The sequence below is a fragment of the Arachis hypogaea genome, chromosome 3, assembly GCF_003086295.3.
Source record: "Arachis hypogaea cultivar Tifrunner chromosome 3, arahy.Tifrunner.gnm2.J5K5, whole genome shotgun sequence".
Taxonomy (NCBI): domain Eukaryota; kingdom Viridiplantae; phylum Streptophyta; class Magnoliopsida; order Fabales; family Fabaceae; genus Arachis; species Arachis hypogaea.
In genome coordinates this window covers 62,779,363-62,804,335 of record NC_092038.1, presented here as the reverse complement: position 1 = coordinate 62,804,335, position 24,973 = coordinate 62,779,363, and the positions used below count along the sequence as shown (strand labels likewise).

At 39.3% G+C, this 24,973-nt stretch overlaps 1 non-coding gene across 1 annotated transcript; it reads left to right on the top strand.

Moving 5' to 3' along the window:
* Positions 1-15,613: 15,613 nt before the first annotated feature.
* LOC112793046 (small nucleolar RNA R71) lies at positions 15,614-15,720 on the top strand. The gene has a single exon (XR_003197756.1). It is a non-coding gene; the product is annotated as a small nucleolar RNA R71 (small nucleolar RNA).
* The last annotated feature ends 9,253 nt before the right edge of the window (positions 15,721-24,973 follow it).

The following is a 24,973-nucleotide window of genomic DNA, read 5'->3' as shown; positions in this document are numbered from 1 at the left end:
TTGGGTCATTTTTGTGTTTTTCATTAAAAATTCAAAAATCAAAAAAATATCTTTTCCTTATTTCCCTCCAAATTTTTTAAATTTTGGGTTGACTTGGTCAAAAATTTTTAAAAATTAGTTGTTTCTTACAAGTCAAGTCAAAATTTCAATTTTTAAAAATCTTATCTTTTCAAAATCTTTTTCAAAAATCATATCTTTTTCATTTTTTTATTATTTTCGAAAATTTTAAAAATTAATTTTCAAAATCTTTTTCTTATCTTTATATCAAATTTTCGAAAATTAGCTAACAAGTAATGTGATTGATTCAAAATTTGAAGTTTGTTACTTTCTTGTTAAGAAAGGTTCAATCTTTAAGTTCTAGAATCTTATCTTGTAGCTTCTTGTTAGTGAAATTATTTTTAAAATTAAATCTTTTCAAAATATCTTTTTCAAATATATCTTTTTATCTTTTATCTTATCTTTTTCAAAATTTGATTTCAAAATATCTTATCTAACTTCTTATCTTCTTATCTTTTTCAAAATTTGATTTCAAATCTTTTTCAATCAACTAACCAACTTTTTGTTTATTTCTTATCTTTTTCAAAACCAACTAACTACTTTTCCCTCTCTAATTTTCGAAAATATCTCATCTCTTTTTCAAAAATTCTTTTTGTTTTAAATTTTAATTTTAATCTTATCTTATCTCTAATTTTCGAAAATTACTAACCTCTTTTTCAAAAACTATTTTCGAAATCTCTCTTCTCTTCTCTTATTCTATTTAATTAATTAATTACTAACACTTCTCTTCACCTCTCTTCATCTAAGAATCCGAACTTCTTATATCCCTTGTATTTGGATTCTTCTACCCCTTTCTTCTTCTACTAACATAAAGGAATCTCTATACTGTGACATAGAGGATTCCTCTTTCTTTTCTTGTTTTCTTCTCTTTCATATGAGCAGGAACAGGGAAAAAGGCACTCTTGTTGAAATTGATCCAGAACCTGAAAGGACTCTAAAGAGAAAATTAAAAGAAGCTAAATTACAACAATCCAGAAACAACCTTTCAGAAATTTTCGAACAAGAGAAGGAGATGGCAGCCGAAAATAATAATAATAATGCAAGGAGAATGCTTGGTGACTTCACAAAGCCAACGTCCAAGTTTGATGGAAGAAGCATCTCCATTCCTGCCATTGGAGCCAATAACTTTGAGCTTAAGCCTCAACTAGTTGCATTAATGCAACAAAACTGCAAGTTTTACGGACTTCCATCTGAAGATCCTTATCAGTTTTTAATTGAGTTCTTGCAGATCTGTGAGACTGTAAAGACGAATGGAGTTAATCCTGAAGTCTACAGACTCATGCTTTTCCCTTTTGCTGTAAGGGACAGAGCTAGAATATGGTTGGATTCACAACCTAAGGATAGCCTGGACTCCTGGGATAAGCTGGTCACTGCCTTCTTGGATAAATTATTTCCCCCTCAAAAGCTGAGCAAGCTGAGAGTGGATGTTCAAACCTTCAAACAAAAAGATGGTGAATCCCTCTATGAAGCTTGGGAAAGATACAAGCAGCTGACCAAAAGATGTCCATCTGACATGTTTTCAGAATGGACCCTATTAGATATATTCTATTATGGTCTCTCTGAATTTTCGAAAATGTCATTGGACCATTCTGCAGGTGGATCTATTCACCTGAAGAAAACGCCTGAAGAGGCTCAAGAACTCATTGACATGGTTGCAAACAACCAATTCATGTACACCTCTGAGAGGAATTCTGTGAATAATGGGATACCTCAGAAGAAAGGAGTTCTTGAAATTGATGCTCTGAATGCCATATTGGCTCAGAACAAAATGTTGACTCAACAGGTCAACATGATCTCTCAAAATCTGAATGGATTGCAACATGCATCCAACAGTACTGGAGAGGCAGCTTCTGAAGAAGCTTATGATCCTGAGAACCCTGCCATGGCAGAGGTTAATTACATGGGTGAACCTTATGGAAACACCTATAACCCATCATGGAGAAATCATCCAAATTTCTCCTGAAAGGATCAACAAAAGCCTCAACAAGGCTTTAACAATGGTGGACGCGATAGGCTGAGCAATAGTAAGCCATATCCATCATCTTCTCAGCAACAGACAGAGAATTCAGAACAAAACACTGCTAATTTAAACCAATATTGTCTCTGATCTGTCAAAGGCCACTTTCAGTTTCATGAATGAAACAAGATCCTCCATTAGAAATTTGGAGGCACAAGTGGGCCAGCTGAGTAAGAAAGTTATTGAAACTCCTCCCAGTATTCTCCCAAGTAATACAAAAGAGAATCCAAAAGGAGAGTGCAAGGCCATTGATTTAATCAAAGTGGCCGAATGCACTAGGGAGGAGAAGGACGAAAATCCTAGTGAGGAAGACCTCCTGGGACGTCCTTCAAGCAAGAAGGAGTTTCCTATTAAGGATCCAAAGGAATCTGAGGCTCATACAGAGACCATAAAGATTCCATTAAATCTCCTTCTGCCATTCATGAGCTCTGAAGACTATTCTTCCTCTGAAGAGGATGAAGATGTGACTGGAGAGCAAGTTGCTCAATATTTAGGAGCTATCATGAAGCTGAATGCTAAGTTGTTTGGTAATGAGACTTGGGAAAGTGAACCTCCCTTGCTCATTAGTGAACTTGATACTTGGATTCAGAAAACTCTACCTCAAAAGAAACAAGATCCTGGCAAGTTCTTAATACCTTGCACCATAGGCACCATGAACTTTGAAAAGGCTCTATGTGATCTAGGGTCAGGGATAAATTTTATGCCACTCTCTGTAATGGAGAAGCTGGGAATCATTGAGGTACAACCTGCCTTGTTCTCATTACAACTGGCAGATAAGTCAGTGAGACAAGCTTATGGAATAGTAGAGGACATGTTAGTAAAAGTTGAAGGCCTTTACATCCCTGCTGATTTCATAATCTTAGACACTAGGAAGGAAGAGGATGATTGCATCATCCTTGGAAGACCTTTCCTAGCTACAGCAGGAGCTGTGATAGATGTCAACAGAGGCGAATTAGTCCTTCAATTGAATGGGGACTACCTTGTGTTTAAGGCACATGGCCACCCCTCTGTGACAAAAGAGAGTAAGCAGGAAGAGCTTCTCTCAGTTCAGAGTCAAGAAGAGCCCACACAGTCAAACTCTAAGTTTGGTGTTGTTAAGCCACAACCAAACTCTAAGTTTGGTGTTCAGACCCCATATCCAAACTCTAAGTTTGGTGATGGGACTACACACTAACATTGACCTGATCACCTTGTGGCTCCATGAGAGCCACTGTCAAGCTATTGACATTAAAAAAGCGCTTGTTGGGAGGCAACCCAATTTTATTTATCTAATTTTTATTTTTATTGTTATTTTGTGTTTTATTAGGTACATGATCATGAGGAGTCACGAAAAAATCAAAAAAATTAAAAACAGAGTCAAAAACAGAAGAAAAAAAAAATTTTTCACCCTGGAGGTCGCGCAGACTGGCGTTCAACGCTAGTAAGATGCATCTGGCTGGCGTTCAACGCCAGAACAGAGCACCATTCTGGCGCTCAACGCCAGAAACAAGCAACATCCTGGCGTTGAACGCCAGAAATGTGCCTAGAGGAGACAAGCTGGCGTTGAACGCCAGCAACAAGCATGAAACTGGCGTTCAACGCCAGAAACATGCATTACATGGGCGTTGAACGCCCAGAACGTGCACCAATGGGCGTTTAAACGCCAGAATGATGCACGAAGGCATTTTACATGCCTATATGGTGAAGGAATGGTATTTCTTTTCACCTCAGGATCTGTGAACCCCACAGGATCACCTCAGGATCTGTGGACCCCACAGGATCCCCACCTACCATATTCCCACCTTTTCTTTTTATCCTAATCACACTCTCCTAATCCTAATCTCATTTCACCCTTTCCCATATCACATTTCCCAAAAACCTTCACCAATCACCTCAATTCTTCTTCCCAATTACCCCATTCACCTTTCACATCAATCCACTCTTCCCCATAAACCCCACCTACCTTCATAAAATTCAAATTCAATTTCCTACCCATTCCCACCCAATATGGCCGAACACCCACCCTCCCCTCTCCCTATAAATACCCTTCCATTCTACTTCATTTTCACACAACACAACCCCTTCTTCTCCCACATAGCCGAACCTATTTCTTCCCCTCTCTACCATATTCTCTTCTTCTTCTTCTTCTCTTCCTTTTTTTCTTGCTCGAGGGCGAGCAAAATTCTAAGTTTGGTGTGGTAAAAGCATAAGCTTTTTGTTTTTCCATTACCATCAATGGCACCTAAGGTCGGAGTATCCTCTAGAAAAGGGAAAGGGAAGACAAAAGCTTCCACCTCCGAGTCATGGGAGATGGAAAGATTCATCTCCAAAAGCCATCAAGACCACTTCTATGATGTTGTGGCAAAGAAGAAGGTGATCCCCGAGGTCCCTTTCAAACTCAAAAAGAATGAGTATCCGGAAATCCGACATGAAATCCAAAGAAGAGGTTGGGAAGTCATAACCAACCCCATGCAACAAGTTAGAATATTGATGGTTCAAGAGTTCTATGCCAATGCATGGATCACTAGGAACCATGATCAAAGTATGAACCCGAATCCAAAGAACTATCTCACAATGGTTCGGGGGAAATACTTAGATTTTAGTCCGGAAAATGTGAGGTTGGCGTTTCACTTGCCTATGATGCAAGGAGATGAACGCCCCTACACTAGAAGGGTCAACTTTAATCAAAGGTTGGACCAAGTCCTTATGGACATATGTGTGGAAGGAGCTCAGTAGAGAATAGACTCCAAAGGCAAGCCAGTTCAACTAAGAAGACTGGATCTCAAGCCTGTGGCTAGAGGATGGTTGGAGTTCATTCAACGCTCTATCATTCCTACTAGCAACCGATCCGAAGTTACTGTGGATCGGGCAATCATGATTCATAGCATCATGATTGGAGAGGAAGTGGAAGTTCATGAGGTCATCTCCAATGAACTCTACAAAATAGCCGACAAGTCCTCCACCATGGCAAGGCTAGCCTTCCCTCACCTTATATGCCATCTATGTTACTCAGCTGGAGTCATCATAGAAGGAGATACCCCCATTGAAGAAGATAAGCCCATCACCAAGAAGAGGATGGAGCAAGTAAGAGAAGCTCCTCACGGTCCTCAAGAAGTGCATGAGGAAGCTCATCATCAAAAAATTCCTGAGATACCTCAAGGAATGCACTTTCCTCCCAACAACTATTGGGAGCAACTCAACACCTCCTTAGAAGATTTGAGCCACAATGTGGAACAATTAAGGGTGGAACATCATGAGCACTCCATCATTCTCCAAGAAATAAGAGAAGATCAAAGAGCAATGAGGGAGGAGCAACAAAGGCAAGGAAGGGACATAGAAGAGCTTAAGGACATTGTTGGTCCTTCAAGAAGAAGACGCCACTAAAGGTGGATTCATTCCTTGTTCTTTATTTTTTTTCTGTTTTCGGTTTTTAATATTGTGTTTATCTATGTTTTGTGTCTCTACTTCATGATCATTAGTATGTAACCATGCCTTAAAGCTATGAATAAATTCCATTAATCCTTTACCTCTCTTAAATAAAAAAAAATGTTTTAATTCAAAAGAACAAGAAGTACATGAATTTCGAATTTATCATTGAATTTAATTTAATTATATTGATGTGGTGACAATACTTTTTGTTTTCTGAATGAATGATTGAACAGTGCATATGTCTTTTGATATTGTTGTTTATGAGTGTTAAAATTGTTGGCTCTTGAAAGAATGATGAACAAAGAGAAATGTTATTGAGGATCTGAAAAAAATCATGAAATTGATTCTTGAAGCAAGAAAAAGCAGTGAAAAAGCAAAAGCTTGTGCGAAAAAAAAAATAAATAAATAAAAAAGCAAGCAGAAAAAGCCAATAGCCCTTAAAACCAAAAGGCAAGGGTAAAAAGGATCCAAGGCTTTGAGCATCAATGGATAGGAGGGCCCAAGGAAATTAAATCCAGGCCTAAGCGGCTAAATCTAGCTGTCCCTAACCATGTTCTTGTGTCATGAATGTCCAAGTGAAAAGCTTGAGACTGAGTGGTTAAAGTCGTGATCCAAAGCAAAAGAGTGTGTTTAAGAGCTTTGGACACCACTAACTGGGGACTCTAGCAAAGCTAAGTCACAATCTGAAAAGGTTCACCCAGTTATGTGTCTGTGGCATTTGTGTATCCGGTGGTAATACTGGAAAACAAAGTGCTTAGGGCCACGGCCAAGACTCATAAGTAGCTGTGTTCAAGAATCAACATGCTCAACTTGGAGAGTCAATAACACTATCCGAAATTCTAAGTTCCTAGAGAAGCCAATCACTCTAGACTTCAAAGGAAAAAGTGAGATGCCAAAACTGTTCAAAAGCAAAAAGCTACAAGTCCCGCTCATCTAATTATAATTATTATTCATTGATGTTCTGGAATTTATAGTATATTCTCTTCTTTTATCCTATTTGATTTTCAGTTGCTTGGGGACAAGCAACAATTTAAGTTTGGTGTTGTGATGAGCGGATAATTTATACGCTTTTTGGCATTGTTTTTAGATAGTTTTTAGTAAGTTTAAACTACTTTTAGGGATGTTTTCATTAGTTTTTTATGTTAAATTCACATTTCTGGACTTTACTATGAGTTTGTGTGTTTTTCTGTGATTTCAGGTAAATTCTGGCTGAAATTGAGGGACTTGAGCAAAACTCTGAAGAAGGCTGACAAAAGGACTGCTGATGCTGTTGGAATCTGACCTCCCTGCACTCGAAATGGATTTTCTGGAGCTACAGAACTTCAATTGGCGCGCTCCCAACGGTGTTGGAAAGTAGACATCCAGGGCTTTCCAGCAATATATAATAGTCCATACTTTATTCGAAGCTTGACGATGTAACTTGGCGTTGAACGCCAAGTTCATGCTGCTGTCTGGAGTTAAACGCCAGAAAAACGTCACGATCCGGAGTTGAACGCCCAAAACACGTCATAACTCGGAGTTCAACTCCAAGAGAAGCCTCAGCTCGTGGATTAATCAAGCTCAGCCCAAACATACACCAAGTGGGCCCTGGAAGTGGATTTATGCATCAATTACTTACTCATGTAAACCCTAGGAGCTAGTTTATTATAAATAGAACATTTATCTATTGTATTAGATATCTTTGATCACTTTAAGTCTCTTTTGATCATTCGGTCTTGTGACCACATGGGGGCTGGCCATTCGGCCATGCCTGAACCTTCTACTTATGTATTTTCAACGGTGGAGTTTCTGCACACAATAGATTAAGGGTGTGGAGCTCTGCTGTACCTCAAGTATTAATGCAATTCTATTGTCTTTTATTCAAATCTCTTATTCTTATTCCAAGATATTCATTCGTACCCAAGAACATGATGAATGTGATGATAAGTAACCCTCATTATCATTCTCACTTATGAACGCACGTGATTGACAACCACTTCCGTTCTACATGCAACCGAGCTTGAATGTGTATCTCTTAGATTCCCCAACAGAATCTTCGTGGTATAAGCTAGAGAGATGGCGGCATTTATGAGGATCCGGAAAGTCTCACCTTGTCTGTGGTATTCCGAGTAGGATCCTGGGAATCCGGAAAGTCTAACCTTGTCTGTGGTATTCCGAGTAGGATTCCGGTAATGAATGACTGTGACGTGCTTCAAACTTGCAAGTGCTGGGCGTTGGTGACAGACGCAAAAGAATCAAGGGGTTCTATTCCAGTAGGCGCAGGAACCAACCAGTGATTAGCCGTGTTGTGACAGAGCGCGTGAGCGTAGTTTTCACTGCGAGGATGGGATGTAGCCATCAACCATGGGTGATGCCTCCAGACGATTAGCCATGCGAGTGACAGCCGCATAGGATCATTTTCCCGAGAGGATTGAAAGTAGCCACCACTGATGGTGAACCCCTATACACAGCTTGCCATGGAAAGGAGTAAGAAGGATTGAGTTGAAGCAGTGGGAGAGCAGGCGTCCTTGAGCCATACAGTATCTCCATTCGCTTATCTGAAATTCCCACCAATGAATCTGCATGAGTATTCTATCCCTTTTATTATTTATTTTCTTATTTCTATTTTCGAAACCATAAACCAATTTTAATCTGCCTAACTGAGATTTACAAGGTGACCATAGCTTGCTTCATACCAACAATCTCTGTGGGATCGACCCTTACTCACGTAAGGTTTATTACTTGGACGACCCAGTACACTTGCTGGTTAGTTGAACGGAGTTGTGTCCACTCGTGCCAATTTCAAATTCCATAAAAGTACAACTTAAAGAATAGTGATCACAATTTCGTCCACCAGTTACTCTTGATAGTGGACTTTCAGCTGATAATCGCAGATTAGGTAATCCAAGTTACGAAGTGATAAGGCACCCCTAAGAGCTTATTCATCCAAGTATATCCCTTGTACATAAACACCATAGACACATGCCTCAATTTTGAAACCCTTGGTGCCTAGCATTGTTTCTTATTGTGTTTCTTTCTTTTTCACTTTTATTGCTCTTCCTCTTTTCTTATTGGGATCTTATTGTTTAGTTAGTCTCAAAGGGTTTGTCTCAAACATAGGATTCAGGATAGATAGTTGCTTTCTTTCCTTTTTGGTGAACCAACTTAGCTTACTAATCATCCTACCACAAATATTCAGAATGCACTTCATAAAATAACTCCACTCTTGTTCTTTTCATAACATTTTCTTTTTGATTAACTTAAAGAGACAAGCATACAAGTAAGAAAGATGAAAGTGAACATTCAAGACATTAAGCTAGCAACTTTAGATGTGAATAAAGCGGAACAAGTAAAAGATGCAGGTTCTATTCAATCATTTTTCACTTAGAGTTTTGCAGTTCGAGATGGTTTGAAACAACCTCATGATATCTTCCTTGGTATTCTCATCCTAATATTTGCATCCCTGTCTGTTTCCTTGGATGATGGAGTATGCTCATTCTCTGAGATTGATTGAATTCCTGCAACACTATTAAAAGTTGCTTGTTCTCCAAGCACTTGGAAAAGGGTTAGCATGCATGCGTGTTTGTGAGCTTCAGAACTTAACTTGGTGTGTGAACACCAAACTTAGTTCTGTGCTTACTTGACAAATTGGATGCGTGTAAGAACCTTGTGTGCTTTTTATTAAGAAACAACTATGAGCTAAAAAGATAATCTATATCTTAGAGGTTAAGTGATGATTAGATTTTTGACGGTTTAGAATTTCACTAATGAAATCTCGTTGTAAAGTATAGTTTCTAAACCAAACAATAATCCTTTCATACAAAAAGTTGTTTGTCACTAGTACAAACCCCTAAAATTTATAAACCAAAGTATTGGACCTCGGGTCATTCTCCCTAGGAATCGTAATGAAGTGTCTTGTTATTGGTTGTGAGTTACATTTGGGGTTTTTAAGATTTTAGACAAGAAATATAAATGGCAAAGAAAATAAACTAACAACTAGCAAAGCTCTTGGCAAGATATGAGAACTAGAAGTCCTATCCTAGTTATCCTCCTCAATTGTGATGACAAATTGTCCATTGCTCCCACTTAGTTAACCTCTAACCATGGAGGAAAGTCAAGTGGATGAATCAATTTGATTCCTCAAGTCCTAATCAACTCCTAAAGGAAAGACTAGCTTTAGAGGCATTCAAATCAATTAGCAACTTCTAATTATCAATCAACAAAGGAATTAGATAACTCAAGAGTCACTAATTACTCTACCTAGGCCAAGAAGAACAAAACCTACACGAAAATCCAACCAAGCATTTCATCAAACACTTGGAAGGCACAAAAGGAAAGCATAGTAAATTGATAACAAGAATAAAATCTAACAACAATTATTGAAAAGAATTAACAACAACAATTCAAGGAAATCACAATTATCATGAATTACCTCAAATTGCATTATTGAAAGAAAACAAAGGAACAACAATTTATCCATAACAAAGTGAAGAATTATAGGAAGTAAAGTACATAACTAGAGAGAGGAAGATGAGAAGATTAAGAATTGATAAAGGAAAAGTGAATCAAATCATGAATTAAACCTAGATCTAAGAAGAGAGATTAACCTAAACCTAATCCTAATTCTAGAGAAAAGTGAGAGCTTCTCTCTCTAAAACTAACTAATCCTAATCCTAATGATGCTAAAAATGATTCCAAGATTTCTTCCCCTTCAATCCTTGATCCTTTTATTCCTTTCTATCAGCAATTGGCGCCAAAATGGGTTCAGAAACCCTTCCAAATTGCCAGGCACGTGTTGCTTTAATGAAGTCATATGCGGACTGCGACGCGTGCGCGCACGGTACGCGTGCGCGCCCCTGGCCGATTCTGCAATGTGCGCGCGAGCGCCTTGTGCGCATGCACGTGCTTGGCTGATTTCACTTCTTTGACTTTTCATGCTTCTCTCCACTTGTATGCTTCCTTCCTTGCTCCCTTTGATCCATGCCTAGCCTATTTCAATCCTGGAATTACTAGCAAACACATCAAGGCATCTTATGGAATCAAAGAGGAGTTAGAATTCATCAAAATAAGGCTTAAAAAGCATGTTTTTACACTTAAGCACAAATACAGGAGAGATTACAAAACCATGCTAATTCACAGGTTAAATGTGAGAAAAGGTCGTCAAAATACTCTAAATTCAATACAAGATAAACCGTCAAATTGGGGTTTATCATTAAGCCCCTGTCAAGTAAGTTCTCTAATTGCTAGAGGAATGCTTCATCACTAAGGGTTGCAATGCACTCTTCAGCTGGAGTTTTGATGGAACACCAAACTTAGAGCCCTATATTCACCATTGAATTGTTTTTGGTGTGTAACACCAAACTTAGCTCCTCACACAATAGAGAATCCAACTTAAAATTTTTATTGAAAGACTTATGAAAAGAGAATTACCTCAGGTTGGGTTGCCTCCCAACAAAGCACTTTTTTAGCATCGGTAGCTCGACGATTCTTTCCTTAGTTGAGGTTATACTTCTATTTGGGGGTCTTCCCCATGCTGCCCAAGTAGTGTTTGAGTCTTTGTCCATTCACAGTGAACCTTCTCTTTGAGCCTTCTTCCATTATTTCTATGTGTCCATAAGGTGAGACTTTTGTGACTAGAAAGGGTCCCGACCATCTTGATTTGAGTTTCCCAAGAAAGAGTTTCAGTCTAGAATTGTAGAGAAGCACATGTTGCCCTTCTTCGAAACTTTTGGGTACCAAATTAAGATCATGTCTCCTTTTTGCTTTTTCCTTATAGATCTTGGTATTTTCATATGCTTGAGATCTAAATTCTTCCAATTCTTAAGCTGCAGGACCCTTTTTTCACCAGTAGCAGTGCTATCTAGGTTTAGTGTTTTAAGGGCCCAGGAGGCCTTGTGCTCCAGCTCTAATGGCAAGTGACAAGCCTTACCATACACCAGTTGATATGGGGACATCCCAATTGGTGTTTTGAAGGCTGTCCTGTATGCCCAAAGAGCATCATCTAGCTTCTTCGCCCAGTCCTTTCTTGATATCCCCACAGTCTTTTCCAGAATCCTTTTCAACTCTCGGTTAGATATCTCTGTTTGTCCACTTGTTTTGGGATGATAAGGTGTGGCAACCTTATGCTTCACCCCATATCGCAGGAGTAGGGCTTCCAATGGTCTATTACAAAAATGGCTCCCTCCGTCACTGATGAGGGCTCGTAGGACTCCAATCCTGGTGAAGATATTCCTTCAAAGAAAGTTTATGACTACCTTGTTGTCATTAGTTGGGGTCGCCACTGCCTCCACCCACTTAGATACATAGTCTACTGCCACCAAGATAAACTTGTTTGAATATGAGGGTGGGAATGGTCCTATGAAATCGATTCCCCATACATCAAATAGTTCAAGCTCTAGAATGTATTGCTGTGGCATCTCATTTCTCTTAGGAAGGTTGCCAGTCCTTTAGCATTTGTTGCAGCTTCTCACTAATTCCTTAGCATCTTTGAAGATAGTGGGCCAGAAGAATCCACATTGTAGCACCTTTGCGGCAGTTCTTTCTCCTCCAAAGTGACCTCCAAAACTAGCACTATAGCAACTCCACAGGACCCTTCGTCCTTCTTCTTCTGAGATCCCCCTCTTAAGGATTCCATCTGAGCATTTCTTAAAGAGATAGGGTTCATCCCAAATGAAATACTTGGCATCATTGATGAGTTTCCTTCTTTGATATTTGTTGATTCCAGGGGGTAAGTCACCGGCTGCTTTAAAATTTGCAATATCCGCAAACCATGGTGCTTTACGAATCATCATTAGCTGCTCATCTAGGAAGAATTCATTTACACTTGTATCATGGGCATCATCCTTCTCACAAGGGATTCTGGATAGATGGTCTGCCACTGTGTTCTCCACACCCTTTTTGTCTCTAATTTCAATGTTGAACTCCCGCAACAATAAGATCCATCTCATTAGTCTTGGTTTTGACTCTTGTTTGGCAAATAGATATTTGAGTGCTGTGTGATCAGTGAAAACAATAACTTTAGAGCCAATAAGATATGATCTAAATTGTCAAATGCAAAAACTATTGCCAGCAACTCCTTTTCGGTTGTGGTATAATTCCTTTGAGTATCATTAAGGACCTTGCTGGCATAGTATATCACATGCATCAAATTTTCTTTTCTCTGCCCTAACACTGCCCCAACTACGAAATCAGATGCATCACACATCAGTTCAAATGGTAAATTCCAATCAGGTGGGGTGATGATAGGAGCCGAGGATAGCCTCTTTTTCAAGTTTTCAAATGCTAGCATGCATTTCTCATAAAAAATAAATGGTGTATCAGACATCAGGAGATTGCTTAAGGGCTTGGCTATCTTTGAAAAATCTTTAATAAACCCTCTATAGAAGGCAATATGTCCCAAAAAGCTCCTAATTTTTCAATTAGCTCCACCTTAGCTCTGTCTACCTCAATGCCTTGATTAGAAACTTTATGGCCAATAACTATTCCCTCTGTCACCATGAAATGACATTTTTCCCATTTCAAGACTAAATTGGTTTCTTGACATCTTTTTAATACCAAGGCAAGATGGTTTAGGCAATTAGGGAAGGAATCTCCAAATACTGAGAAGTCATCCATGAAAACTTTGATGAACTTCTCTATCATATCTGAAAAATGGAGAGCAAGCAGCGTTGAAAAGTTGCGGGTGCATTACATAGCCCAAATGGCATGCGCCTGTAGGCAAACACTCCATATGGGCAGGTGAATGATGTTTTCTCTTGGTCTCTTGGATCAACCACTATTTAGTTATATCATGAATAACCATCTAGAAAACAATAATATGCATGTCCCGCAAGTCTTTCCAACATTTGATCCATGAAGGGAAGTGGGAAATGATACTTTCTTGTGGCTTCATTGGGCTTCCTGTAGTCAATACACATTCTCCAGCCTGTGATGGTTCTTGTAGGGATTAGCTCATTCCTTTTGTTGGGCACCACAGTGATTCCTCCTTTCTTGGGAACCACTTGAACTGGACTGACCCATTGGCTATCTGAAATTGGATAGATTACTCCTTCCTACCACAATTTCATAAATTCTTTCTGCACTACTTCCTTCTTTGCTGGATTTAACCTTCTTTGGGGCTGAATGGATGGTTTTGGCACCTTCTTCTAGGAGTATCTTATGCATGCATATGGCTGAATTGATTCATTTCAAGTCAGCAAGTGTCCATCCAATGGCATCCTTATGCTTTTGTAAGACTTGAAGCAACTCTTCCTCTTATTCTTGGCTGAGGGCTGAATTTATGATCACTAGATAACTTTTATTTTCTCCCAAGTATACATACTTGAGAGTAGTTGGCAGTACTTTAAGCTCTAGTTTGGGCACTTCTTTTCTTTCCTCCTTTTCTTCTAGCATGCCTTGAACATGTATTTCAGCGGCTGCAGCTTCTTCGCTTGCTGCTATTTCTTCTTCTGTTGATGCTTTAAGTTCTTCTTCAGGAGTTTCTTGTACCAAAGCTTCTACGGAGTCCAACCTCAAACATTCTCCCAATGAGTTGTGTGGGAAACTCATGGCCTTAAACACATTAAATGTCATTTTTTCCTCATGTAATTTAAGGATAAGTTCATCCTTTTGGACATCAATAATGGCTCCGGCAGTGGCTAAAAATGGCCTTCCCAGGATGATGGAAGTCTTAGCTCCTTCCTCTATGTCTAATACCACGAAATATGCTGGAAAGATGAAGTCACCCACCTTTTACCAACAAATCTTCTACTATCCCATGGGAAAATTTGAATGATCTGTCTGCTAGTTGTAGGGCCATTCTTGTTGGTTTGGCTTTCTCAATCTTTATTTTTTTCATCATTGCTAGAGACATTAGATTTATGCTGGCTCCTAGATCACATAAAGCCTTTTCCACAGTGATTTTCTCAATGATACAAGGGATTTGGAAACTCCCAGGGTCCTTCAATTTCTAAGGCAATTTGTGTTGGATGATGGCGCTGCATTCTTCCGTGAGCACCACGGTCTTATTATTCTTCCAGCTTCTCTTTTTGGTCACCAATTCCTTCAAGAACTTGGCATAGAGTGGCATTTACTCTATTGCTTCAGCAAAGGGTATGTTTATTTGTAGTTTCTTGAAGATTTCCAAGAATCTTGAGAACTGGTTGTCCTCTCCCATCTTCTTTAATTGCAGCTGTTGGGGGGTATGAAGCCTTTGAGAAGCATGCTTTGAGTGCTTCTCCTTCTTGATGTGGCTTAGGGTTTAAGGGTTGAGCTTCCTCATGTCCTTTGTTTACTTCATCCAATTTCTTCTCTGGTGGTTTCTTGTGGGTCTCCTTTAATTCCTTCCCACTTCTGAGGGTGATAGCTTGACATTCCTCCTTTGGTATTAAGTTAATATTGCTGCAATTGTTGTGTCTAGGGGCTTGCTTGAATAAGAATTCAATCTGTGTTTCCAGTTTCTTGATGGCAGCATCTTGATTCTGCATGTTGGATTGCACTTCTTCCCAGAAAGCTTTACTATCTTGAATTTCCTTGCATAGATTTTCAAGTAGAGCCTCAATCTTTGATAATCTCTCCTCAGTTATTGATGATGGATTGAGATTAGGGGGTTAAGAAGGGTGGTTAGATGGAGTTTGGTAGGATCTCTGTGAGGTGTGTTGACGAGTTGCATTGTTGTTGGAGTTGAGGATGTGGCGTCTCTGATCTTGCCTTTGGTCTTGTTGGTTTCCCCATCCAAAGTTGGGGTGATTTCTCTATCCAGAGTTGTAAGTTTTGGAGTATGGATCACGGACTTGTCTAGGTGAGTTTCCAACATAGTTGGCTTGCTCCCAGTCACCTTCTTCTCCTATGTTTACTCCTTCTTGAGCTGACGATGAGGTGATGGCTACTGCAACTTGGTTCTCCTCCACCTTCTTGGTAAGATCTGTTAGCTGCTTTGTGATCATCTTATTTTGAGCTAACAATGCATCCATGTGGTTCAGCTCCATTACTCCTCTGGTGTTACTTCTTTCGGAGGCATAGAAGTAGTCATTCTCAGCAACTGTCTCAATGACATCTATGACTTTTTCAATTGTTTTCTTCTTCTTTAGAGAGCCTTCTGATGAATGATCCACAGCCTTTTTTGACTCATAGGAAAGACCTTTATAGAAGATGTGAAGTTGAACCCATTCATTGAACATATCTGGTGGGCATCTTCTTGTTAGGTCTTTGAACCTCTCCCATGCTTCATAAAGAGTCTCACCATCTTGTTGCCTGAAAGTTTGCACCTCAGCTCTCAGCCTGTTGATCCTTTGAGGAGGATAAAATCTTGCTAAAAACTTGTTCACCACATCTTCCCAATTTGTTAAGCTCTCCTTTGGGAAGGATTCAAGCCATTTGGATGCCTTGTCCCTGAGTGAAAGAGGGAACAAGAGCAACCTATAGACATCTGGATGGACTCCATTGGATTTCACAGTGTCACAAATTCTCAGGAAGGTGGTTAGATGTTGATTGGGGTCTTCTTGAGCACTTCCTCCAAATGAACAATTATTCTGAACAAGAGTGATGAGCTGGGGTTTTAATTCGAAATTGTTGGCATGTATGGTGGGCTTCTGAATGCTACTTCCACAGTTTTCTGGATTAGACTCATAGAAGTAGTCCAAATTTTTCTTGCCCAGCACGGTTTGCATGGCTTTCTCAAGCAAGGTTGTGAGCTTCTTCTTCATGATTGTTCTCCAAATTCTCCCCCATGTCGGGTTCAAAGTACTCTTCCTCTTCTTCCTCAGCACCAATAATTCTTTCCCCTCTTGCTTCTCTTCTTAGTCTCCAAAGGGTCCTTTTAGGTTCTGAATCGAAGGATGTTGAAACTCCTTCTCTTCTCCCTGTCATACAACAGATAGATTACACAACAGGAGATAAAATGAAGAAACTATTCTTGCTAGAGTAATTGTTAGTGTGAGTAATGCAATTTATCAAACAGTTAGTGGGTTAGTGAGCAGAATTGTAGTTATCAAAGAAAGAAAGAACGAAAAATAAAGAGGGTGAAGGGGGTGAGGAAGAAATTAAAACAAACTAAAAGAAATTGACTGAATCAAATAAACAAAAAGAAAAATGCTCAATATAGTGATCTTCAAACTTAATCATTGTTGATTCAAAATCAATCCCCGGCAACGGCGCCATAAACTTGATGCATGGAAACTTGTCTCTCAACAAATTTCCCTTCGGCAAGTATACCGAATTGTCATCAAGTAAAACTCACAATAGAGTGAGGTCGAATCCCACAAGGATTGATTGGTCATGTTACTTTAGTTAGAAGAATATGCTAGTTGAGCTAAACAGAAATTAGATTGAGAACTTACAGAAATTTAAATGATTAGAAAGTAAATAACAGAAACTAAAGTGCAGAATCTTAAATGGGGATTTAGGGTAATGAGCATGAAAATAAATGGCAGAAAGTAAAGAGAATGGGTAAGATCAGAAATGGGGTAATCATTGGGTTCAGGAGATGTTGCATTCTCTGGATCAAGTTTATTCTCATCTCTTCCTCAATCAATGCATTCATTGATCTCCTTGGAAATCTTAAGTGATTGGATCCCAATTCCTTGGCAATCCAATCTCTCTAAGCTTGAACAATTGCCCAATTCCTTGATTTAATTGCTCATGGGAAGAGATGAAGTGTGGTCACTGATTATACCACATGTATTTCCAAATCAAAGTGTTTGGAGGATTACATGTCACTATATCCGCCCAAACCCCAATTTGGACCAACATGAGAGAGCATTTCCAGCATGATCTCCTCATCCCTTTTCCAAGACTCAAAGGAGATCCAATTATTGAGAGTTTCTTTTCCAAGACAACTAACCAATTGAATTAAGATCGAAAGCTTTCTAGTAAGATCAAGAGAAAAGAAAGAAGAAGAAGAATGAAAACTATAATTGATCCATCAAATTACAACAGAGCTCGCTAACGCAATGAAAGGGGTTTAGTTGTTCATAGCTCTAGAAATGAAAAATGGCAGAAAAGAAGAATCCATGCTAAAAGTGCAGAAAAGTAAATCTATAGAGAGTAGTTCCCAAAAGTGCCAAGCTTCTCTATAGTTCAAAACTACTCCTATATATACTACTCCTCTTGATCTTCTAGTGAGTTCTTCAAGTCTTGGATGTGGGCTCTGGATCTTGAGTTGAAGCAGTTCTCATCTTTAGTGGACCTAGCTTGTAGAGAAATATGAATTAGGCTTAGGTATTTAGTGAGATTAACATTGAGTGCCATTGTGGGTTCGAGAACGTTAGTGGCATTCACTTTTTCCACTAACATTCCACCCTTATGTACCCACGTTAACTCCAACGTTAGTGGTCTTAACGTGACCACTAACGTTGCCTTCTCAATTTTTGGCCAACGTTATTAGGACTCACTTTTCCCAATAACGTTGGCTTATACCCCTTCGCGAACATTATTGGGAATCACTTTCCCCATTAACGTTGCTTGGTGCCTTTTGTTCCTACATTAGAATTCACGTTAGTGTAGCTAACGTGACTCTTAACGTGGGTGTGTCTCACCTTCGAGAGCGTTAGTGACACTCACCTTTGTCACTAACGCTCCAAGTGCCCAAATTCTCTACGTTAGAACTCACGTTAGCTAAGTTAACGTGGCTCTTAACGTAGTAGTGATGCCATCTTCCAACGTTAATGACAAAAGTGAGTGTCACTAACGTTGGCTGTTTGATCTCAACTCCACGTTAACTTTCATGTTAATGGTCTTAACGTGAAAGTTAACGTAGGAAATGCTAATTGGTCCAACGTTAGTGACAAAAGTGAGTGTCACTAACGTTGGCTTTTGTTTTCCTCTTCCACGTTAGAGCTCACGTTAACTAAGTTAACGTGACTCTTAATGTGGATCATTGCCAAGTTCTCCAACGTTAGTGGTGTTCAATTTTACCACTAACGTTGGAGGAAAACATTATTGGTGTTCACGTTTTCTCTTAACGTTGGAGTTCCCTTTTGCTTCTACGTTAACTACCACATTAACTTAGTTAACGTGGCAAGTAACGTGAGCTACGGATGGCTTCGCAAGCGTTATTGGTTATCACTTTTCTCATTAACATTGTAAGCTTTTTACCATTCCACGTTAGTGTTCACGTTAACTAGGTTAACGTGAATACTAACGTGGTTCTTCCTTGCTTCTTTTGCCCTGAAATCAAGCAATTAAAGTGCATCAAAGCTCTAGCCAAGGTCATGAGATTATGCATCATCAATTTATCATGAAATTCTAGCAAAATTCTCATGAGATCATGCAAAGTTCACACTAGTTTCTTGAATCAAGGTGTGAGTGTATTTTCATCCAAAACTTGTCTTATTCACTAAGAAAATGCATGAAACTACCCTAAAACAGTAAAGAAAAGGTCAGTGAAACTGGCCTAGATGCCCTGGCATCACAACACCAAACTTAAAGCTTGCTTGTCCCTAAGCAAGTACTGAAGCATAAGAAGAATGAAATAAAAGAGCAAGAAGATAAAATAGAAGTAGAATTCCTGGTTTATGGGGTTTCATGCATAGCAACTTAGGTTCCTCCCCTTTAGGTTTCAAGCCTTTATCAACTCCTTGGTCACTTTCTTGATTGCATCCTTTGAGACTTCTTTCTTATTGATCCTTCCTTTTTATTTCAAAGTTTATTTTTCTTTTTTTTTTTTTGCTAGTGCTTTGTAAGAGGGCGACTCTTTATGATAAGCTTTTAGCCAACACTCCCAAACCAGTTGGTTTAAGGTGCTAGGTGTTAAGACACCCCTAAGGACTTACTTCCTCAAGTCTCTTTCCCTCATACATACACACCACAGGCACATGGTTTGTTATTTTTCCTTTCTTGAGACCTTGGTGTCTAGCACCTCTTTGGGTTACTAAGTGTTCTGTAGCAAAGGTTACTCTTGATAGTGGACTTTCAGCTGATAATCCTGGATTAGTTAATCCAAGTTACCAAGTGATAAGGCACCCCTAAGAGCTTATTCATCCAAGTATATCCCTTGTACATAAACACCACAGATACATGCCTCAATTTTGAAACCCTTGGTGCCTAGCATTATTTCTTATTGTGTTTCTTTCTTTTTCACTTTTATTGCTCTTCCTCTTTTCTTATTGGGATCTTATTGTTTAGTTAGTCTCAAAGGGTGTGTCTCAAACATTGGATTTAGGATAGATAGTTGCTTTCTTTCCTTTTTTGGTGAACCAACTTAGCTTACTAATCATCCTACCACAAACATTCAGAATGCACTTCATAAAATAACTCCACTCTTGTTCCTTTCATAACATTTTCTTTTTGATTAACTTAAAGAGACAAGCATACAAGTAAGAAAGATGAAAGTTAACATTCAAGACATTAAGCTAGCACATTTAGATGTGAATAAAGAGGAACAAGTAAAAGATGTAGGTTCTATTCAATCATTTTTCACTTAGAGTTTTGCAGTTCGAGATGGTTTGAAACAACCTCATGATATCTTCCTTGGTATTCTCGTCCTAATATTTGCATCCCTATCTGTTTCCTTGGATGATGGGGTATGCTCATTCCCTGAGATTGATTGAATTCCTGCAACGCTATTGAAAGTTGCTTGTTCTCCAAGCACTTGGAAAATGGTTAGCATGCATGTGTGTTTGTGAGCTTCAGAACTTAACTTGGTGTGTGAACACCAAACTTAGTTCTTTGCCTACTTGACAAATTGGATGCATGTAAGAACCTTGTGTGCTTTTTATTAAGAAACAACTATGAGCTAAAAAGATAATCTATATCTTAGAGGTTAAGCCTCTGTCAAGTAGGTTCTCAAATTTCTAGAGGAATGCTTCATCACTAAGGGTTGCAATGCACTCCTCAGCTGGAGTTTTGGTGGAACACCAAACTTAGAGCCCTATATTCACCCTTGAATTGTTTTTGGTGTGTAACACCAAACTTAGCTCCTCACACAATAGAGAATCCAACTTGAAATTTTTATTGAAAGACTTATGAAAAGAGAATTACCTCAGGTTGGGTTGCCTTCCAACAAAGCGCTTTTTTAGCGTCGCTAGCTCGACGATTCTTTCCTTAGTTGAGGTTATACTTTTGTTTGGGGGTCTCCCCCATGCTGCCCAAGTAGTGTTTGAGTCTTTGTCCATTCACAGTGAACCTTCTCTTTGAGCCTTCTTCCATTATTTCTATGTGTCCATAAGGTGAGACTTTTGTGACTAGAAAGGGTCCCGACCATCTTGATTTGAGTTTCCCAGGAAAGAGTTTCAGTCTAGAGTTGTAGAGAAGCACATGTTGCCCTTCTTCGAAACTTCTAGGTACCAAATTGAGATCATGTCTCCTTTTTGCTTTTTCCTTATAGATCTTGGTATTTTCATAGGCTTGAGATCTAAATTCTTCCAATTCTTGAAGCTGTAGGACCCTTTTTTCACCAGCAGCAGTGCTATCTAGGTTTAGTGTTTTAAGGGCCCAGGAGGCCTTGTGCTCGAGCTCTAATGGCAATTGACAAGCCTTACCATACACCAGTTGATATGGGGACATCCCAATTGGTGTTTTGAAGGCTGTCCTGTATGCCCAAAGAGCATTATCTAGCTTCTTTGCCCAGTCCTTTCTTGATATCCCCACAGTCTTTTCCAGAATCCTTTTCAACTCTCGATTAGATATCTCTCTTTGCCCACTTGTTTTGGGATGATAAGGTGTGGCAACCTTATGCTTCACCCCATATCACAGGAGTAGGACTTCCAATGGTCTATTGCAGAAATGGCTCCCTCTGTCACTGATGAGGGATCGTGGGACTCCAAACCTGGTGAAGATATTCCTTCAAAGAAAGTTTATGACTACCTTTTTGTCATTAGTTGGGGTCGCCACTGCCTCCACCCACTTAGATACATAGTCTACTGCCACCAAGATAAACTTGTTTGAATATGAGGGTGGGAATGGTCCCATGAAATCGATTCCCCATACATCAAACAGTTCAAGCTCTAGAATGTATTGCTGTGGCATCTCATTTCTCTTGGGAAGGTTGCCAGCCCTTTGGCATTCGTTGCAGCTTCTCACTAATTTCTTAGCATCTTTGAAGATAGTGGGCCAGAAGAACCCACATTGCAGCACCTTTGCGGCAGTTCTTTGTCCTCTAAAGTGACCTCCAAAACTAGCACTATAGCAACTTCACAGGACCCTTCGTCCTTCTTCTTCTGAGATGCACCTCCTAACGATTCCATCTGAGCATTTCTTAAAGAGACAGTGTTCATCCCAAATGAAATACTTGGCACCATTGATGAGTTTCCTTCTTTGATATTTGTTGATTTCAGGGGGTAAATCACTAGCTGCTTTAAAATTGGCAATATCCACAAACCATGGTGCTTTATGAGTCATCATTAGCTACTCATCTAGGAAGAACTCATTTACACTTGTATCATGGGCATCATCCTTTTCACAAGGGATTCTGGATAGATGGTCTGCCACTTTGTTTTTCATACCCTTTTTGTCTCCAATTTCAATGTTGAACTCCTGCAACAATAAGATCCATCTGATTAGTCTTGGTTTTGACTCTTGTTTGGCAAATAGATATTTGACTGCTATGTGATCAGTGAAAACAATAACTTTAGAGCCAATAAGATATGATATAAATTTGTCAAATGCAAAAACTATTGCCAGCAACTCCTTTTCGGTAGTGGTATAATTCCTTTGAGTATCATTAAGGACCTTGCTGGCATAGTATATCACATGCACCAAATTTTCTTTTCTCTGCCCTAACACTGACCCAACTACGAAATCAGATGCATCACACATCAGTTCAAATGGTAAATTCCAATCAGGTGGGGTGATGATAGGAGCCGAGGATAGCCTCTTTTTCAAGTTTTCAAATGCTAGCATGCATTTCTCATAAAAAATAAATGGTGTATCAGTCATTAGAAGATTGCTTAAGGGCTTGGCTATCTTTGAAAAATCTTTAATAAACCTTCTGTAGAAGCCAACATGTCCCAAAAAGCTCCTAATCACCTTGACATCACTTGGTGGAGGTAATTTTTCAATTAGCTCCACCTTAGTTCTGTCAACCTCAATGCCTTGATTAGAAACTTTATGGCCAAGAATTATTCCCTCTGTCACCATGAAATGACATTTTTCCCAGTTTAAGACTAAATTGGTTTCTTGACATCTTTTTAATAACAAGGCAAGATGGTTTAGGCAATTAGGGAAGGAATATCCAAATACTGAGAAGTCATCCATGAAAACTTCAATGAACTTCTCTATCATATCTGAAAAGATGGAGAGCATGCAGCGTTGAAAAGTTGCGTGTGCATTACATAGCCCAAATGGCATGCGCCTATAGGTAAACACTCCATATGGGCAGGTGAATGATGTTTTCTCTTGGTCTCTTGGATAAATCACTATTTAGTTATATCCTGAATAACCATCTAGAAAACAATAATATGTATGTCCCGCAAGTCTTTCCAATATTTGATCCATGAAGGGAAGTGGGAAGTGATATTTTCTTGTGGCTTCATTGAGCTTCCTGTAGTCAATACACATTCTCCAGCCTGTGATGGTTCTTGTATGGATTAGCTCATTCCTTTCATTGGGCACCACAGTGATTCCTCCTTTCTTGGGAACCACTTGAACTGGACTGTCCCATTGGCTATCTAAAATTGGATAGATTACTCCTCCCTGCCATAATTTCATAACTTCTTTCTGCACTACTTCCTTCATTGCTGAATTTAACCTTCTTTGGGGGTGAATGGATGGTTTTGGCACCTTCTTCTAGGAGTATCTTATGCATGCATATGGCTGAACTGATTCCTTTCAAATCAGCAAGTGTCCATCCAATGCCATCCTTATGCTTTTGTAAGACTTGAAGCAACTCTTCCTCTTATTCTTGGCTGAGGGCTGAATTTATGATCACTTGATAACTTTTATTTTCTCCCAAGTATACATACTTGAGAGTGGTTGCCAGTGCTTTAAGCTCTAGTTTGGGCACTTCTTTTCTTTCCTCCTTTTCTTCTAGCATGCCTTGAACATGTATTTCAGCGGCTGCAGCTTCTTCGCTTGATGCTAATTCTTCTTCTGTTGATGCTTCAAGTTCTTCTTCATGAGTTTCTTGTACCAAAGCTTCTACGGAGTCCAACCTCATACATTCTCCCAATGAATTGTGTGGGAAACTCATGGCCTTAAACACATTGAATGTCATTTTCTCGTCATGTAATCTAAGGACAAGTTCACCCTTTTGGACATCAATAATGGCTCCGACAGTGGCTAAAAATGGCCTTCCCAGTATGATGAAAGTCTTAGCTCCTTCCTCCATGTCTAATACTACGAAATCTGCTGGGAAGATGAAGTCTCCCACCTTTACCAACAAATCTTCTACTATCCCACAGGGAAATTTGAATGATCTGTCTGCTAGTTGCAGGGCCATTCTTGTTGGTTTGGCTTTCTCAATCTTTATTTTTTTTCATCATTGCTAGAGACATTAGATTTATGCTAGCTCCTAGATCATATAAAGCCTTTTCCACAGTGATTTCCTCAATGATACAAGGGATTTGGAAACTCCCAGGGTCCTTCAATTTCTGGGGCAATTTGTGTTAGATGATGGCGCTGCATTCTTCCGTGAGCACCACGGTCTCATTATTCTTTCAGCTTCTCTTTTTGGTCATCAATTCCTTCAAGAACTTGGCATAGAGTGGCATTTGCTCTATTGTTTCAGCAAAGGGTATGTTTATTTGTAGTTTCTTGAAGATTTCCAAGAATCTTGAGAATTGGTTATCCTCTCCCTTCTTCTTTAATTGCAGCTGCTGGGGGTATGAAGCCTTTGAGAAGCATGGTTTGGGTGCTTCTCCTGCTTGATGTGGCTTAGGATTTGAGGGTTGAGCTTCTTCATGTCCTTTGTTTTCTTCATCCAATTTCTTCTCTGGTGGTTTCTTGTGGGTCTCCTTCAATTCCTTCCCATTTCTGAGGGTGATAGTTTGACATTCCTCCTTTGGTATTGAGTTAATATTGCTGCAATTGTTGTGTCTAGGGACTTGCTTGAATAAGAATTCAATCTGTGTTTCCAGTTTCTTGATGGCAGCATCTTGATTCTGCATGTTGGATTGCACTTTTTCCTGGAAAGCTTTACTATCTTGAATTTCCTTGCATAGATTTTCAAGTAGAGCCTCAATCTTTGATAATCTCTCCTCGGTTATTGATGATGGGTTGAGATTAGGTGGTTAAGATGGAGTTTGGTAGGATCTCTGTGAGGTGTGTTGATGAGTTACATTGTTGTTAGAGTTGAGGTTGTGGCGTCTCTGATCTTACCCTTGGTCTTGTTGGTTTCCCCATCCAAAGTTGGGGTGATTTCTCCATCCAGAGTTGTAAGTTTTGGAGTATGGATCATGGACTTGTCTAGGTGAGTTTCCAACATAGTTGGCTTGCTCCCAGTCACCTTCTTCTCCTATGTTTACTCCTTCTTGAACTGACAATGAGGTGATGGCTACTGCAACTTGGTTCTCCTCCACCTTTTTGGTAAGATCTGTTAGCTGCTTTGTGATCATCTTATTTTGAGCTAACAATGCATCCATGTGGTTCAGCTCCATTACT